At 38.4% G+C, this 16,566-nt stretch overlaps 1 non-coding gene across 1 annotated transcript; it reads right to left on the reverse strand.

Moving 5' to 3' along the window:
• Nucleotides 1-15,993: 15,993 nt before the first annotated feature.
• On the reverse strand, nucleotides 15,994-16,100 carry LOC115892462. Its single transcript, XR_004052344.1, has one exon. It is a non-coding gene; the product is annotated as a U6 spliceosomal RNA (small nuclear RNA).
• Between the last annotated feature and the right edge of the window lie 466 nt (nucleotides 16,101-16,566).

Raw genomic sequence — 16,566 nt, forward strand, 5'->3', positions numbered from 1 at the left:
CCTATAGAACAGGAGAAAATAGTCACAAACTATGCATCTGACAAAGGCCTAATATCCAGCATCTATAAGGAGCTTAAATCAACAAGCAAAAAACAATCTCATTAAAAAGTGGGCAAAGAACATGAACAAATACTTCTGAAAAGAATACATGTAAGCAGCCAACAAATACATGAAAAAAAATGCTCAACATCACTAATCATCAGAGAAATGCAAATCAAAACCACAATGAGATACCATCTCACATCAGTCAGAATGGCTATTATAAAAACTCAAAAAATAATAGATGCTGGTGAGGTTGTGGAGAAAAAGGAATGCTTATACCCTGTTGGTGGGAGTGTAAATTAGGTCAGCCATTGTGGAAGACAGTGTGATGATTCCTCAAAGATTTAAAGAGAGAAATACCATTCCACTTAGCAATCCTATTACTGGGTATATACCCAAAGGAATATACATTGTCCTATTATAAAGACACATGCATGTGTATGTTCATTGAAGCACTATTCACAATAGCAAAGACATGGAAGAAACCCAGGTGCCCATCAGTGGGGAGGTGGATAAAGAAAATGTGGTATATATACACCATAGAATACTATACAGACATAAAAAAGAACAAAATCATTTCATTTGCAGTAAAATGAATGCAGCTGGAGGTCATTTTCCTAGGCAAACTAAACAGAAAATGAAATATTGCATGTTCTCATTTACAAATGGGAGCTACACATTGGGTATACATGGACATATTTAATAAAAATAGGAACAATAGACTGGAAAATTCAAGAGTTGGGGAGGCAAAGTTTGAAAAACTACTTATTGGATACTATGCCTACTTCCTGAGTGATAAGTTCAATCATACTCCAAACTCCAGCACCATACAACACATCTTCATAACAAAACTACATATGTAACCCTGGAATCTAAAATAAAAGTTGAAAATTAAGATAAAAATTTACAGAGCCATGTAGTACAATATATTTAATATTATGAGTAAGCTGTAATTAAATAGCATGGCATTCACATGTGAATAGATAGGCAGAATAGTTAAATAATCTAAAATAGACCCAATTTTATATGAAAATGTAGTATATGCTAAGGCAGCACCTCTAATACGTGAAAAAAAAATGTAGACTTTTTAATAAGTGATGTGAGAATAACTAGAGATATCTATGTGGGAAAAAAAATGTTATCATTCTTCTTGCTTACCCAAGGATAAATTCCAAATTAAAAAGAGATTTCAATTTTAGAAAATGAAACCACACAAATACTAAATGAAATTATGAGGGGAGCACGCAAACTTTAAAAAGTTTGAAAACCTCCAGATAGGTGAGTCATATTAAACTAAATTATATACAAGTTTATTATTAAAATGATCTAAAATTTGTTTTGTACTATATATTTACAGAATGCTGTCAAATTTATTGAACGGTGAAACTTTCATAGTGATCCTTTGAGGTATTAGAGACATGTTATCACTCCTCGATAATATAGAAAGTGAGATTTAGAAATGACAAGAAACCCGTCATCATTCATATTGCAGGAAGTGGTGGAGAAAAAGAGAACATATCCTGAATCCAGGTATAATATTTCTTTCATTTCATCATGCTGTTCTCCCTCCCTTCTTTTTTTCTAGCCTTTTAAAATACATTTTCTTCCCTTTATTTTCCTTCTCTTCCCTTACTATCTTGTTTTTTTCTAGCTAGAGAGAAAGATACTAGGAAAGATGGATGGATGAATGGATGGATTGATGATGGATCGATGGATGGATAAATGGGTGGATGGATAGGTCGGCAAGTAGGTTAATGGATGGATGGGTGACGGGGTGGCTAGGTAGATAAATGGGTGGATGTGTGGGTGGATGGGTGGGTGAATGGGTGATGGGTAGATGAATAGGCAAATGGATGGGTGGGTATGTGAGTGAGTCAATAGATGGATGCAAGAATTACTGAATAGATATATGAACAGAGAGACAGAGAAATAAGGGGCTCAATAGTGAGCATGTGTGTAACTGATGCATCATGGAGAAAAAAACGAATCTTTTTATTTTTTAAACCTGGACTATAAAGTGTCAACAAGTCCTGTTCTATCACTGAAGTGTCTAGGAAGGTAACAATTAGAGCAAGCTTCTTATGCATTCTCCACATCACCTTCACACTTCCAAAATCTATCCAGAAATTCTGGTCAGAGAAAAAAATAGCATTTTGCAAACAATAACAATATTACATCACGGCTGTTGGGTTTATTGGAAAATATAAAATAACAATACTTATTTTTTATTATTCCATGTCTGCTGTTCTTTGTTATAGTCAAACTGTCGCAGTTAATGAAGCATGACTCTGGTCCCCACTTGACAAGAGGCTGGGATCATTTGCTAGCTGGAGTGTGAACTGTAGATAATTGTTTCTGGCAATGTCATGTTATTGAGCATTTACTGCCAAGAGTGATTTGCCGTTTGTTGGAGTTTCCAGGAATGATTTGTTTTCACTAACAAATTTTGTGAAACATTGTGATTCTTTGGTCTTGGCCTCTTCAGATAATATGTTTTATCTGTTGTTATTATGAGGATCATTTTGAAAAACTCATTGAGAGCTTCACACACAATTTCAATAACCATCAAAGTTGCCGGAATGACTGTGCCTGCCAGCCTGATAATCCCACACCTATTTCCTGTGTCCTGCTGGGGAAGAAGATGGCTTTCATTCACTCAAATTATCAAAAATTACCTCTGCTAATCGCATTTTGAGTCATTAACAGACACTGATTACCATTGCAGAGCAGTTACTTCTCTGCACCATTGCCAAATTACTGTTTCTCCAATACTGAGGACAGAATATGACCTCCAGCTAGCATTGTATGATTCGTCTATGCCACTGGAAAGCTGAGACAGTTTGTGGATAGCCTCAATAATTCATCAGTCAAATTTTACCAAGTTTATACTACTGTAATACTATGAAGAGGGGGTCAGAATACCGCGCTCTAATTTTTATGCTCCTACCTTGTGGATGTATCTAAACAATGAAGTAAAGCTAAATAGCTAAAAAAAATGTATCTGTCAAAAGAGTGAAGAGCCACCAGATTTCTTTTCACTCATGAATAAAACTTCAGACTAAAAGTAAATAGGGTAATTTTCAGCAAACTTTATTTCTTTTATCTCTTAAACCCATAATGACTAGGAGAACTTGAAAATAAATAGAGGAAAATTCATAGTACACAGCATCTAGAATTTCAATCGTTTTTGTTAGATAATGTAAAAACACTTTTATAGAGGAAAAGAATAGCCTTTATAAGCCTCAGCATCAGTCACTGGCTATCAACTCTATCCCTGATGCCTAGTCATTTATTATTTCTTTTATTGATGAATGTGCAGAAGGTTTATTATTAATCAGTTAGTTGGTCAGTAAGTCAGTCATTTAGGCAGTCTGTGATCCTCAGAATTGCAAAATAAGATGGATGGCTGGAGCTTAAAATAACCTTATATTTCCTTCATCTCATAAATGTGTTTGGATTACCAAAGATCCTTTTAAAATACTATATTCTCTGAGACTTCTACTTCTGGGAAAATAGAGTACCTATACTTTTTGCTATTCCTCCCACTGAGCACAACTGGACATTATATGTAAAATGAAGATCATAAGACTGAAAAGCAAAAAGAAGGCTAAGGACATCTGGACCCAAGAAAGAGTGTCTTGGTGAATTCTTTGAGTACTGTTTTGCCTCATATGTCCCAGACATGGAGGTGAAAAAGACCACAACCTGGAAATGCCAATGTGTCATAACAAAACAAACAAACAAACAAAAGCCCCATCCAAAATCTTCTCCCTCAAGCCAAGGGACCAGAAAAGAAGCAACCAAGTAAGACAGAAAACTTTCAGACAATAACTGTTCTACTCTAGCCAAACACCACAGGACATTGTGATCCCATTTGTACCCACACCAGCAAAAGGTGAAAGGAAAGCCTAAACTTCCATCCTCACTAGGTTATAATGAGATGTCCCACCATTTCCACAGTAGTGGTGTCAAAGAGGACCAAGTAGGAACCAGAAACTTTATTTCTACTGACCAGTAATAAACATGTTTGCTTTTCTTCCTCCTGCAGTGTCATTAAGGACCATGCGGGGAGCCAGAACTCCTACCTCTACCCAGCAGTAACAAGAAGCTCCACTTTTTGGTTTAATTTGAGCCCAAGTGGGGAACTTTTATGTGGTAGTAATGAGGAGGCATGCTCTCTTCCATTGCTGGAGCAATGCCAGAGAACTCATGCTAAAACTAAAGGTTTAAATAAGATCCAGAGTCTTGGAGCAAAATACAAAAATATTCAGTTTCCAATTTAAAAAAAAAAAACACACGCCAAAAAAAAAAAAAAAAAAGAAAGAAATGAAAGAAAAGGAAACAGATCTTAAACTGAATGAAAAAAGAAGGTCATCACTAAATGCCAACACCAAGATGACAGAGAAGGTAGAATTATCTGACAAAGGATTTAAAGCAGAATCATAAAAATATATTAGTAATTATGAATAAATTTGAAATGAATGAAAAAACAGAGAGCCTCATCAAAGAAATAAAAGATGTAAAGAAGAACCAAATGAAAAATACGATAGCTGAATAAAAAGCTGGATAGGCACGGTGGCTCACGCCTATAACTCCAGCACTTTAGGAGGCCAAGGAGGGCAGATTACCTGAGGTCAGGAGTTTAAGACCAGCCTGGCCGACACTGTGAAACCCCATCTCTATTAAAAATACAAAAATTAGCCAGGCATGGTGGTGCATGCCTGTAATTCCAGCTGTTTGGGAGGCTGAGGCAGGAGAATTGCTTGAACCTGGGAGGCAGAGGTTACAGTAAGCCAAGATCACACCACTGCATTCCAGCCTGGGCAACAGATCGAGATTCTATCTCAAAAAAAAAAATACAAAGCTCAGCAGATGCACTCAACAACAGCATGGAGAGAACAGAGGAAACAATCTGTAAACTAAAAGATAAAACAATAGAAATTGTGCAATTTGAACAAGAGAAAAAAATACTATTTTTTTTTAAAGTAACAGACCCAAGACACTAGTAGGACTATAAGATCCAACATTTGTGTTATTGGAATCCTGAAAAGAGAGAAGAAAGATACAACAGGGCTGAAAAGTATTTGAAGAAATAATAGCTAAAAGCATGCCAAATTTAGTAAGGAACGTAAACCTATCCACTCAAGAAGCAGAATAAATCCAGATAGGATAAATTCAAAGAAGTTAAAGCCAAGACACAACATAATCAAATTTCTGAACACTAAGCACAGAAGAAAAAAAAAAAAAAAAAACCTTGAAAGCAGCCAGAAAAAAAAAAAAAAAAAGACACCTTCCCTATAAGAGAAAACCAATTAGAATGACAACTAATTTTTATTAGACACCAGAGTAGCGAAAGAAAAGTATCAACTCAGAATTCTAAACCTAAAGAGGCCATCCTTCTGGAATGAAGGAGAAATCGAGACATTCTCTGGTGAAAGTAAACTAAGAATTTGTCGTGAGAAAATATGTGCTGAAAGAATGCCTAAAAGAAATTCCTTAAACAGAAAGGAGGTAATAAAAGAACTTTGGGATTTAGGGGAAAAAAGGAACACAGTAAGCAAAAATGTGGGTTAAAATAGTAGGTTTTGATAGGGGGCGGAGCAAGATGGCCGAATAGGAACAGCTCCAGTCTCCAACTCCCAGCGCGAGCCACACAGAAGACCGGTGATTTCTGCATTTTCAACTGAGGTACTGGGGTCATCTCACTAGGGAGTGCCGGACAATTGGTGCTGGTCAGCTGCTGCAGCCTGACCAGCGAGAGCTGAAGCAGGGCGAGGCATCGCCTCACCTGGAAGTGCAAGGGGGAAGGGAATCCGTTTTCCTAGCCAGGGGAACTGAGACACACAACACCTGGAAAATCGGGTAACTCCCACCCCAATACCGCGCTCTAAGCAAACGGGCACACCAGAAGAATATATCCCTCACCTGGCCGGGAGGGTTCCACGCCCACGGAGCCTCCCTCACTGCTAACACAGCAGTCTGCGGCGATCTATCTGCAAGGCAGCAGCGAGGCTGGGGGAGGGGCGCCCGCCATTGCTGAGGCTTAAGTAGGTAAACAAAGCCGCTGGGAAGCTCGAATTGGGTGGAGCTCACAGCAGCTCAAGGAAGCCTGCCTGTCTCTGTAGACTCCACCTCTGGGGACAGCGCACAGCTGAAGACCAACAGGGGAAACAGCGGGGGCCGGTGCAGACGCGAACAACTCTGTCTGACAGCTTTGGGGAGAGCTGTGGATCTCCCAACTCGGAGGTTGAGATCTGAGAACGGACAGACTGCCTGCTCAGGTGGGTCCCTGACCCCTGAGTAGCCTAGCTGGGAGAAATCCTCCACTAGGGGCAGTCTGACAGCCCACACCTCACAGGGTGGAGTACACCCCTGAGAGGAAACTTCCAAAGGAAGAATCAGACAGGTACACTCGCTGTTCAGCAATATTCTATCTTCGGCAACCTCTGCTGCTGATACCCAGGCAAACAGGGTCTGGAGTGGACCTCAAGCAATCTCCAACAGACCAACAGAAAGTCCTTCTGACTGTCAGAAGGAAAACTATCAAACAGGAAGGACACCTATACCAAAACCCCATCAGTACGTCACCATCATCAAAGACCAGAGACAGATAAAACCACAAAGATGGGGAAGAAGCAGGGCAGAAAAGCTGGAAATTCAAAAAATAAGAGCGCATCCTCCCCTGCAAAGGAGCGCAGCCCATCGCCAGCAACGGATCAAAGCTGGTCAGAGAATGACTTTGACGAGATGAGAGAAGAAGGCTTCAGTCCATCAAACTTATCAGAGCTAAAGGAGGAATTACGTACCCAGCGCAAAGAAACTAAAAATCTTGAAAAAAGAGTGGAAGAATTGACAGCTAGACTAATTAATGCAGAGAAGATCATAAACGAAATGACAGAGATGAAAACGATGACACGAGAAATACGTGACAAATGCACAAGCTTCAGTAACCGACTCGATCAACTGGAAGAAAGAGTATCAGCGATTGAAGATCAAATGAATGAAATGAAGCGAGAAGAGAAACCAAAAGAAAAAAGAAGAAAAAGAAATGAACAAAGCCTGCAAGAAGTATGGGATTACGTAAAAAGACCAAACCTACGTCTGATTGGGGTGCCTGAAAGTGAGGGGGAAAATGGAACCAAGTTGGAAAACACTCTTCAGGATATCATCCAGGAGAACTTCCCCAACCTAGTAGGGCAGGACAACATTCAAATTCAGGAAATACAGAGAACGCAACAAAGATACTCCTCGAGAAGAGCAACGCCAAGACACATAATTGCCAGATTCACCAAAGTTGAAATGAAGGAAAAAATCTTAAGGGCAGCCAGAGAGAAAGGTCGGGTTACCCACAAAGGGAAGCCCATCAGACTAACAGCAGATCTCTCGGCAGAAACTCTACAAGCCAGAAGAGAGTGGGGGCCAATATTCAACGTTCTTAAAGAAAAGAATTTTAAACCCAGAATTTCATATCCAGCCAAACTAAGTTTCATAAGTGAAGGAGAAATAAAATCCTTTACAGATAAGCAAATGCTTAGAGATTTTGTCACCATCAGGCCTGCCTTACAAGAGACCCTGAAGGAAGCCCTAAACATGGAAAGGAACAAACGGTACCAGCCATTGCAAAAACATGCCAAAATGTAAAGACCATCGAGGCTAGGAAGAAACTGCATCAACTAACGAGCAAAATAACCAGTTAATATAATAATGGCAGGATCAAGTTCACACATAACAATATTAACCTTAAATGTTAATGGACTAAATGCTCCAATTAAAAGACACAGACTGGCAAACTGGATAAAGAGTCAAGACCTATCAGTCTGCTGTATTCAGGAGACCCATCTCACATGCAGAGACATACATAGGCTCAAAATAAAGGGATGGAGGAAGATCTACCAAGCAAATGGAGAACAAAAAAAAGCAGGAGTTGCAATCCTTGTCTCTGATAAAACAGACTTTAAACCATCAAAGATCAAAAGAGACAAAGAAGGCCATTACATAATGGTAAAGGGATCAATTCAACAGGAAGAGCTAACTATACTAAATATATATGCACCCAATACAGGAGCACCCAGATTCATAAAGCAAGCCCTTAGAGACTTACAAAGAGACTTAGACTCCCATACAATAATAATGGGAGACTTCAACACTCCGCTGTCAACATTAGACAGATCAACGAGACAGAAAGTTAACAAGGATATCCAGGAATTGAACTCATCTCTGCACCAAGCGGACCTAATAGACATCTATAGAACTCTCCACCCCAAATCAACAGAATATACATTCTTCTCAGCACCGCATCGCACTTATTCCAAAATTGACCACATAATTGGAAGTAGAGCACTCCTCAGCAAATGTAAAAGAACAGAAATTATAACAAACTGTCTCTCAGACCACAGTGCAATCAAACTAGAACTCAGGACTAAGAAACTCAATCAAACCCGCTCAACTACATGGAAACTGAACAACCTGCTCCTGAATGACTACTGGGTACATAACGAAATGAAAGCGGAAATAAAGATGTTCTTTGAAACCAATGAGAACAAAGATACAACATACCAGAATCTCTGGGACACATTTAAAGCAGTGTGTAGAGGGAAATTTATAGCACTAAATGCCCACAAGAGAAAGCAGGAAAGATCTAAAATTGACACTCTAACATCACAATTAAAAGAACTAGAGAGGCAAGAGCAAACACATTCAAAAGCTAGCAGAAGGCAAGAAATAACTAAGATCAGAGCCGAACTGAAGGAGATAGAGACACAAAAAACCCTCCAAAAAATCAATGAATCCAGGAGTTGGTTTTTTGAAAAGATCAACAACATTGACAGACCGCTAGCAAGGCTGATAAAGAAGAAAAGAGAGAGGAATCAAATAGATGCAATAAAAAATGATAAAGGGGATATCACCACTGACCCCACAGAAATACAAACTACCATCAGAGAATACTATAAACGTCTCTACGCAAATCAACTAGAAAATCTAGAAGAAATGGATAATTTCCTGGACAATTACACTCTCCCAAGGCTAAACCAGGAAGAAGTTGAATCCCTGAATAGACCAATAGCAGGCTCTGAAATTGAGGCAACAATTAATAGCCTACCCACCAAAAAAAGTCCAGGACCAGATGGATTCACAGCTGAATTCTACCAGAGGTACAAGGAGGAGCAGGTACCATTCCTTCTGAAACTATTCCAATCAATAGAAAAAGAGGGAATCCTCCCTAACTCATTTTATGAGGCCAACATCATCCTGATACCAAAGCCTGGCAGAGACACAACAAAAAAAGAGAATTTTAGACCAATATCCCTGATGAACATCGATGCAAAAATTCTCAATAAAATACTGGCAAACCGGATTCAGCAGCACATCAAAAAGCTTATCCACCATGATCAAGTGGGCTTCATCCCTGGGATGCAAGGCTGGTTCAATATTCGCAAATCAATAAACGTAATCCAGCATATAAACAGAACCAAAGACAAGAACCACATGATTGTCTCAATAGATGCAGAAAAGGCTTTTGACAAAATTCAACAGCCCTTCATGCTAAAAACACTCAATAAATTCGGTATTGATGGAACGTACCTCAAAATAATAAGAGCTATTTATGACAAACCCACAGCTAATATCATACTGAATGGGCAAAAACTGGAAAAATTCCCTTTGAAAACTGGCACAAGACAGGGATGCCCTCTCTCACCACTCCTATTCAACATAGTGTTGGAAGTTCTGGCTAGGGCAATCAGGCAAGAGAAAGAAATCAAGGGTATCCAGTTAGGAAAAGAAGAAGTCAAATTGTCCCTGTTTGCAGATGACATGATTGTATATTTAGAAAACCCCATTGTCTCAGCCCAAAATCTCCTTAAGCTGATAAGCAACTTCAGCAAAGTCTCAGGATACAAAATTAATGTGCAAAAATCACAAGCATTCTTATACACCAGTAACAGACAAGCAGAGAGCCAAATCAGGAATGAACTTCCATTCACAATTGCTTCAAAGAGAATAAAATACCTAGGAATCCAGCTTACAAGGGATGTAAAGGACCTCTTCAAGGAGAACTACAAACCACTGCTCAGTGAAATAAAAGAGGACACAAACAAATGGAAGAACATACCATGCTCATGGATAGGAAGAATCAATATCGTGAAAATGGCCATACTGCCCAAGGTTATTTATAGATTCAATGCCATCCCCATCAAGCTACCAATGAGTTTCTTCACAGAATTGGAAAAAACTGCTTTAAAGTTCATATGGAACCAAAAAAGAGCCCGCATTGCCAAGACAATCCTAAGCCAAAAGGACAAAGCTGGAGGCGTCACGCTACCTGACTTCAAACTATACTACAAGGCTACAGTAACCAAAACAGCATGGTACTGGTACAAAAACAGAGATATAGACCAATGGAACAGAACAGAGTCCTCAGAAATAATACCGCACATCTACAGCCATCTGATCTTTGACAAACCTGAGAGAAACAAGAAATGGGGAAAGGATTCCCTATTTAATAAATGGTGCTGGGAAAATTGGCTAGCCATAAGTAGAAAGCTGAAACTGGATCCTTTCCTTACCCCTTATACGAAGATTAATTCAATATGGATTAGAGACTTAAATGTTAGACCTAATACCATAAAAACCCTAGAAGAAAATCTAGGTATACCATTCAGGACATAGGCATGGGCAAGGACTTCATGTCTAAAACACCAAAAGCAATGGCAGCAAAAGCAAAAATTGACAAATGGGATCTAATTAAACTAAAGAGCTTTCGCACAGCAAAAGAAACTACCATCAGAGTGAACAGGCAACCTACAGAATGGGAGAAAATTTTTGCAACCTACTCATCTGACAAAGGGCTAATATCCAGAATCTACAAAGAACTCAAACAAATATATGAGAAAAAAACAAACAACCCCATCAAAAAGTGGGCAAAGGATATGAACAGACATTTCTCAAAAGAAGATATTCATACAGCCAACAGACACATGAAAAAATGCTCATCATCACTGGCCATCAGAGAAATGCAAATCAAAACCACAATGAGATACCATCTCACACCAGTTAGAATGGCAATCATTAAGAAGTCAGGAAACAACAGGTGTTGGAGAGGATGTGGAGAAATAGGAACACTTTTACACTGTTGGTGGGATTGTAAACTAGTTCAACCATTATGGAAAAGAGTATGGCAATTCCTCAAGGATCTAGAACTAGATGTACCATATGACCCAGCCATCCCACTACTGGGTATATACCCAAAGGATTATAAATTATTCTACTACAAAGACACATGCACACGTATGTTTGTTGTGGCACTATTCACAATAGCAAAGACTTGGAATCAACCCAAATGTCCATCTGTGACAGACTGGATTAAGAAAATGTGGCACATATACACCATGGAATACTATGCAGCCATAAAAAAGGATGAGTTTGTGTCCTTTGTAGGGACATGGATGCAGCTGGAAACCATCATTCTTAGCAAACTATCACAAGAAGAGAAAACCAAACACCGCATGTTCTCACTCATAGGTGGGAACTGAACAATGAGATCACTTGGACTCGGGAAGGGGAACATCACTCACTGGGGCCTATTATGGGGAGGGGGGAGGAGGGAGGGATTGCATTGGGGAGTTATACATGATATAAATGATGAATTGATGGGTGCTGACGAGTTGATGGGTGTAGCACACCAACATGGCATAAGTATACATATGTAACAAACCTGCACGTTATGCACATGTACCCTAGAACTTAAAGTATAATAAATAAATAAATAAATAAAATAGTAGGTTTTTCTTGTTTTCTTGAGTTTAGTTCTAAACTATTTTTGACAATTGGAGCAAAAATTGCAGCACTGTCTGATGTGGTTCTAAATATATAAAAAAATAAATATGTTAAACAACTATACACCGGAGAGGGTAAAAGGATATAAGAAAGGTATGGTTTCCATACTTCATTCAAGCTGATAAAATGATAGCATCAGTAAACTGCGATAAGTTGTGTATATATAATGTAGTAAATAGGGAAAACACCAAAAAAAAAAAAGCTTTACAGTGAGATGCACTCAAAGACGATATAAACAAACCAAAATGGAATTCTAAAAATTTCCAAATAATCCACCGTAGACAAGAAAAAGAAAACAGAGAAACGGAAAACAGAGAGGACAAACAGAAAATAAAAACTAAAATGGCAGACTTAGCCCTAGCATAACAATCATTACATCATACATAAATTATTAAAATACACCAATTAAAAAACAGTGTGGATTTTTAAAAATCACCTAACTGTGTGCTGTCTATAAGAAACATTCTTTCAATATAACAATATAGTCAAGTTCAAAGTAAAATGATGGAGAAAAACATATTCTACAAATATGAATCAAAGAAAAACAAGAGCAGCTATATTAACATCAGATAGGGTAGACTTTGGAGCAAAGAAAATTACAAGAAGCAAGGAAGGATATAATATATTAATAAAATAATCAATCTATCAAGAAGAGCAAACTGACAGAACTTAAAGGACAACTAGGCAAATCCACAATTACAGGTGTAAACTTGAGTAGCTAAACAACTGATAGAACAACTGGACAGAAAAATAACAAGCATCTTCAACAACGCTAAATTACTACAACAACTACAGAATTTTATCAGCACTTATAGAACACTTCATCCAACATCAGAATGTGAATTCTTTTCAAGTGCCCATGGAATATATTCCAAAGTAGACCATATCCTCGGCCATAAATGTGTAAATTCTTTTACACAAATGTAAAAGAATTGAAATCATACAGAGTGCATTCTCTGATAACAGTGGCATCAAACTATAAATCAGTAACAGAAAGATAGCAAAAAAATTTACCAAACATTTGTAAACCAAACAACACATGCCTAAATAATTCATGGGTCAAATAGGAAATCTCAAAGAAAATTTTTAATGAAAACACAACATATAAAAACTTTTGAGTGACAGCCAAACCACATTGAGAGGGTAATTTATAGCACTAAATGTGTACATTAGAAAAAAGAGAATTTCTAAAAAAAAAAAAAAAAAAAAAAAAAAAATGTAAATTCCATCTCAAGATCCTAAAAAACAGAGATGAAATAAACTCAAAGCAAGCAGAAGGAAGGAAAAACCAAAAATAAGAGCAGAAATCAATGAAACTGAAGAGAGAAAAATAATAAAGAAAATTAAATAAAACAAAGGGATGGTTTTGGACAAAGGTCAATTAAATTGACAAACTTCTAGGAAGTCTGCAGAAAAAAAAGAGATTGGAAGACTCAACATATAAAGATGTCAATTCTCCTCAAATAGAGTATACAACATTCTTGAAATGAAAAAAATTATTATAGGCCAGGCATGGTGGCTTACACCTGTAATCTCAGCACTTTGGGAGGTGGGTGGATCACCTGAGGTCAGGAATTCAAAACCAGCCTGACCAACATGGTGAAAACCCATCTCTGCTAAAAATACAACAATTAGCCAGATATGGTGGCACATGCCTGTAATTCCAGCTACTGGGGAGGCTGAGGCAGGAGAATCACTTGAACCCAGGAGGCGGAGGTTGCAGTGAGCTGAGATTGTGCCATTGCACTCTAACCTGGGCAACAGAGTGAGACTATGTTTCAAAAAAAAGAAAAAGCTATTATAGTAGTTCTAGGGGCTAAAGACTAGGTGATGATAGGAGAGAAGTAGGTGTGTTTATATAAGGGCAACAGGAGAGATCCCTGTGGGAATGGAAATATTTTGTTTTCCAATTTAATTAAACAAATTTCTAAGTTGGAATGGTTTATTCCAATCTCAATATCAGAGTGGAAGAAACTGTGAACCAGAAGAGTCATGTGGTTTGACCAAATGTAATAACTTTGTTACAGAGTTATGACAGGAGTCTACAAGAGTCTACAATGCCCAACTCACACTTTCCACCAAAGTATTAAGTTGAACTATATGAAATTACCAATGTTGAACCATTGTTACCTATTAAAAAGGTAGGTTCAACTGAGTATATAATCTTCCATTGAGGAAAGGACTTCAAAAACTGTTATATTTTCCTAATAAGCATTTATTTAGCTTCTACTACATACTTAATTAAATATTTAATGTGTAACTCTAAGGAATGTGTCATTTAATTCTCCTTTGATATATGGTTATTAGCATTGTTCCTAGGACTTGGACTCCCTCAGGTACTTCCTAAAATCTTATTTCTTCTATCCCAGACTGAGGCCATCCCATATTTCTTGTGCTCTATGAAGTTTACAGATTGGATGTCACTAGATGGATTCTCAAAGCACCATGGAAAAAAGCTGGAGGACCAGCACTTGATGGAGGCTCATCCAGAGGCTTTGCCTGTTTTAATCCCAAAGATTCCTCTCACAGAACCACCGTTAGTTAGGAGATAAAAATTTCTAAATAGGTATAGGCTATCCTCAGGGCTTCCAAGAGACTTCCAGGCTGGAAATGATTTCTAGTCCTACTATTGGTTTCAGAACAGAATTGAATCTAAGTGGCCAGGGATGGGTGGATGTGAGGATGGAGACTCCAATATCAAGCTGTATTCCCAGAAATCTTTCTCATTGAGGGTCACCTAGGATATTTAGCCCAGGGCCTCTTTATCTGGCCAGGTCCCAATGGCATCACCCTGCTCCCTCGTCACACTGGGAGCACACTTCTACCCACCCTGCTTTAGTTTTGTCTTTTCAGGGCCCTACTTAGCAATTGCCTTCTTTGGGGCCATAATAGATACCAGATTAGAGCAGACAACCTGCGTATTTGTCCTAACTCTGTCTGTGAGCAACAGTGTGACCTTAAGCACCAACTTCATTTCCCCTAACTTTGCTTGCCTGACTTACAAAACAATGAAAATACTTATATATCAATCTAAAGAAATAATGCAATCTTTTCCAAACCATAGTATGTGTATTACTTATAATAAATGAGATGATTTATATGGTTTATGATCAATATCTTTGTCTTGACTACTTTTATCTTCTTTTTAAGAGAAGCAAATGGTTTTTTATTTCTATAATGTTTCCTTTAAAAAAGTATATGCTTTCTAAGATCTAAATCGATTTAAATAAAAATATTAATATAAATTACAAAGAGTACATGGATATGACAAAACAACTTGTAAAAGAAGTTGATGTATTGGAAACACTGAATTAACGTATGTTGTGCTTGTTGATATAAGAAAACTTACCAGCTGCTCATGGGGGGGCATCTGGCCATTCCAGCATTACAATAGAAAAGGTGGTACCTACCTGAATTATCCATATGTCCACTTATTTTTTATTTTATTTTATTTTATTTTATTTTTTTGAGACAAGTCTCGCTCTGTCGCCCTGGCTGGAGTGCAGCGGCACTATCTCCTCTCACTGCAAGCTCCGCCTCCCGGGTTCACCCCATTCTCCCACCTCAGCCTCCCGAGTAGCTGGGACTACAGGCGCCCGCCATCACACCCGGCTAATTCTTTGTATTTTTAGTAGAGACAGGGTTTCACTATTCACAGGATGGTCTCGACCTCCTGACCTCGTGATCTGCCCACCTGGGCCTCCCAAAGTGCTGGGATTACAGGCATGAGCCACTGCGCCCGGCCCACTTATGTTTTTTAAATTCTCCAGTTAATTGCTTCACTTTCCTTTTCCCTTTGCCAGTGTATATTGTCCCAGAACATGCAAAGTACTGCTACTGCAAACTTTCTTAGACTTCACATATCACATTACATCACTGCCTTCCTGTGGCTTTTAGTCCCCAACATTTTCCAATGTAAACTCTTGCCCTTCATCATCACCTGAGCTATAATCACCTCATCTCACCTTCCTCTAACCACTCAGGATTCATGTCAGTCTAGTTAGCACTCTGCGCACCCAACCTTGTCTGTTCTGCTGCTGCTACCTTGCACACAAGCAATTGCTTCTTCAAGATCTGTTTCTTTTTATTATTATTATTATTATATATATTTTTTTTTTAAATATGGAACGCTTCACGAATTTGCATGTCATCCTTGCGCAGGGGCCATGCTAATCTTCTCTGTATCATTCCAATTTTAGTATATGTGCTAAGTTCTAGGGTACATGTGCACAACGTGCAGGCTTGTTACATATGTATTCATGTGTCGTGTTGGTGTGCTGCACCTATTAACTCATCATTTACATTAGGTATATCTCCTAATGCTATCCCTCCCCTCTCCCCCCTTATGTCCTGAAATCTAGCTAACTACGTGGCTTCCAGATGTATTTATCTATCTTCTAACTCCTTGGCATTGAATACAGTGTGTTTCATCTGTGCTTGCATAGAAGAAAAGAAAATTAGAAATTCCAGTGATGGATAATGAGTGCTATGATAAAGACATTATGCATTATTGTGGAGGAAGTAGAACAGAAAGGTCTTAAGAGTACAGACTCTGAAATCAGACTGTCTGGGTTTGATTCTTGCATGCCACTTGCCACTTGAAGAAGTTATTCAGCCTCTCTGAGTCTCTGGTTCTCATTTGAAACTGTAGATACTAATAGTTGCTACTTGATAATGTTATTGTGAAGA

This window comes from Rhinopithecus roxellana, chromosome 12 (genome assembly GCF_007565055.1).
Source record: "Rhinopithecus roxellana isolate Shanxi Qingling chromosome 12, ASM756505v1, whole genome shotgun sequence".
Classification (NCBI taxonomy): Eukaryota; Metazoa; Chordata; class Mammalia; order Primates; family Cercopithecidae; genus Rhinopithecus; species Rhinopithecus roxellana.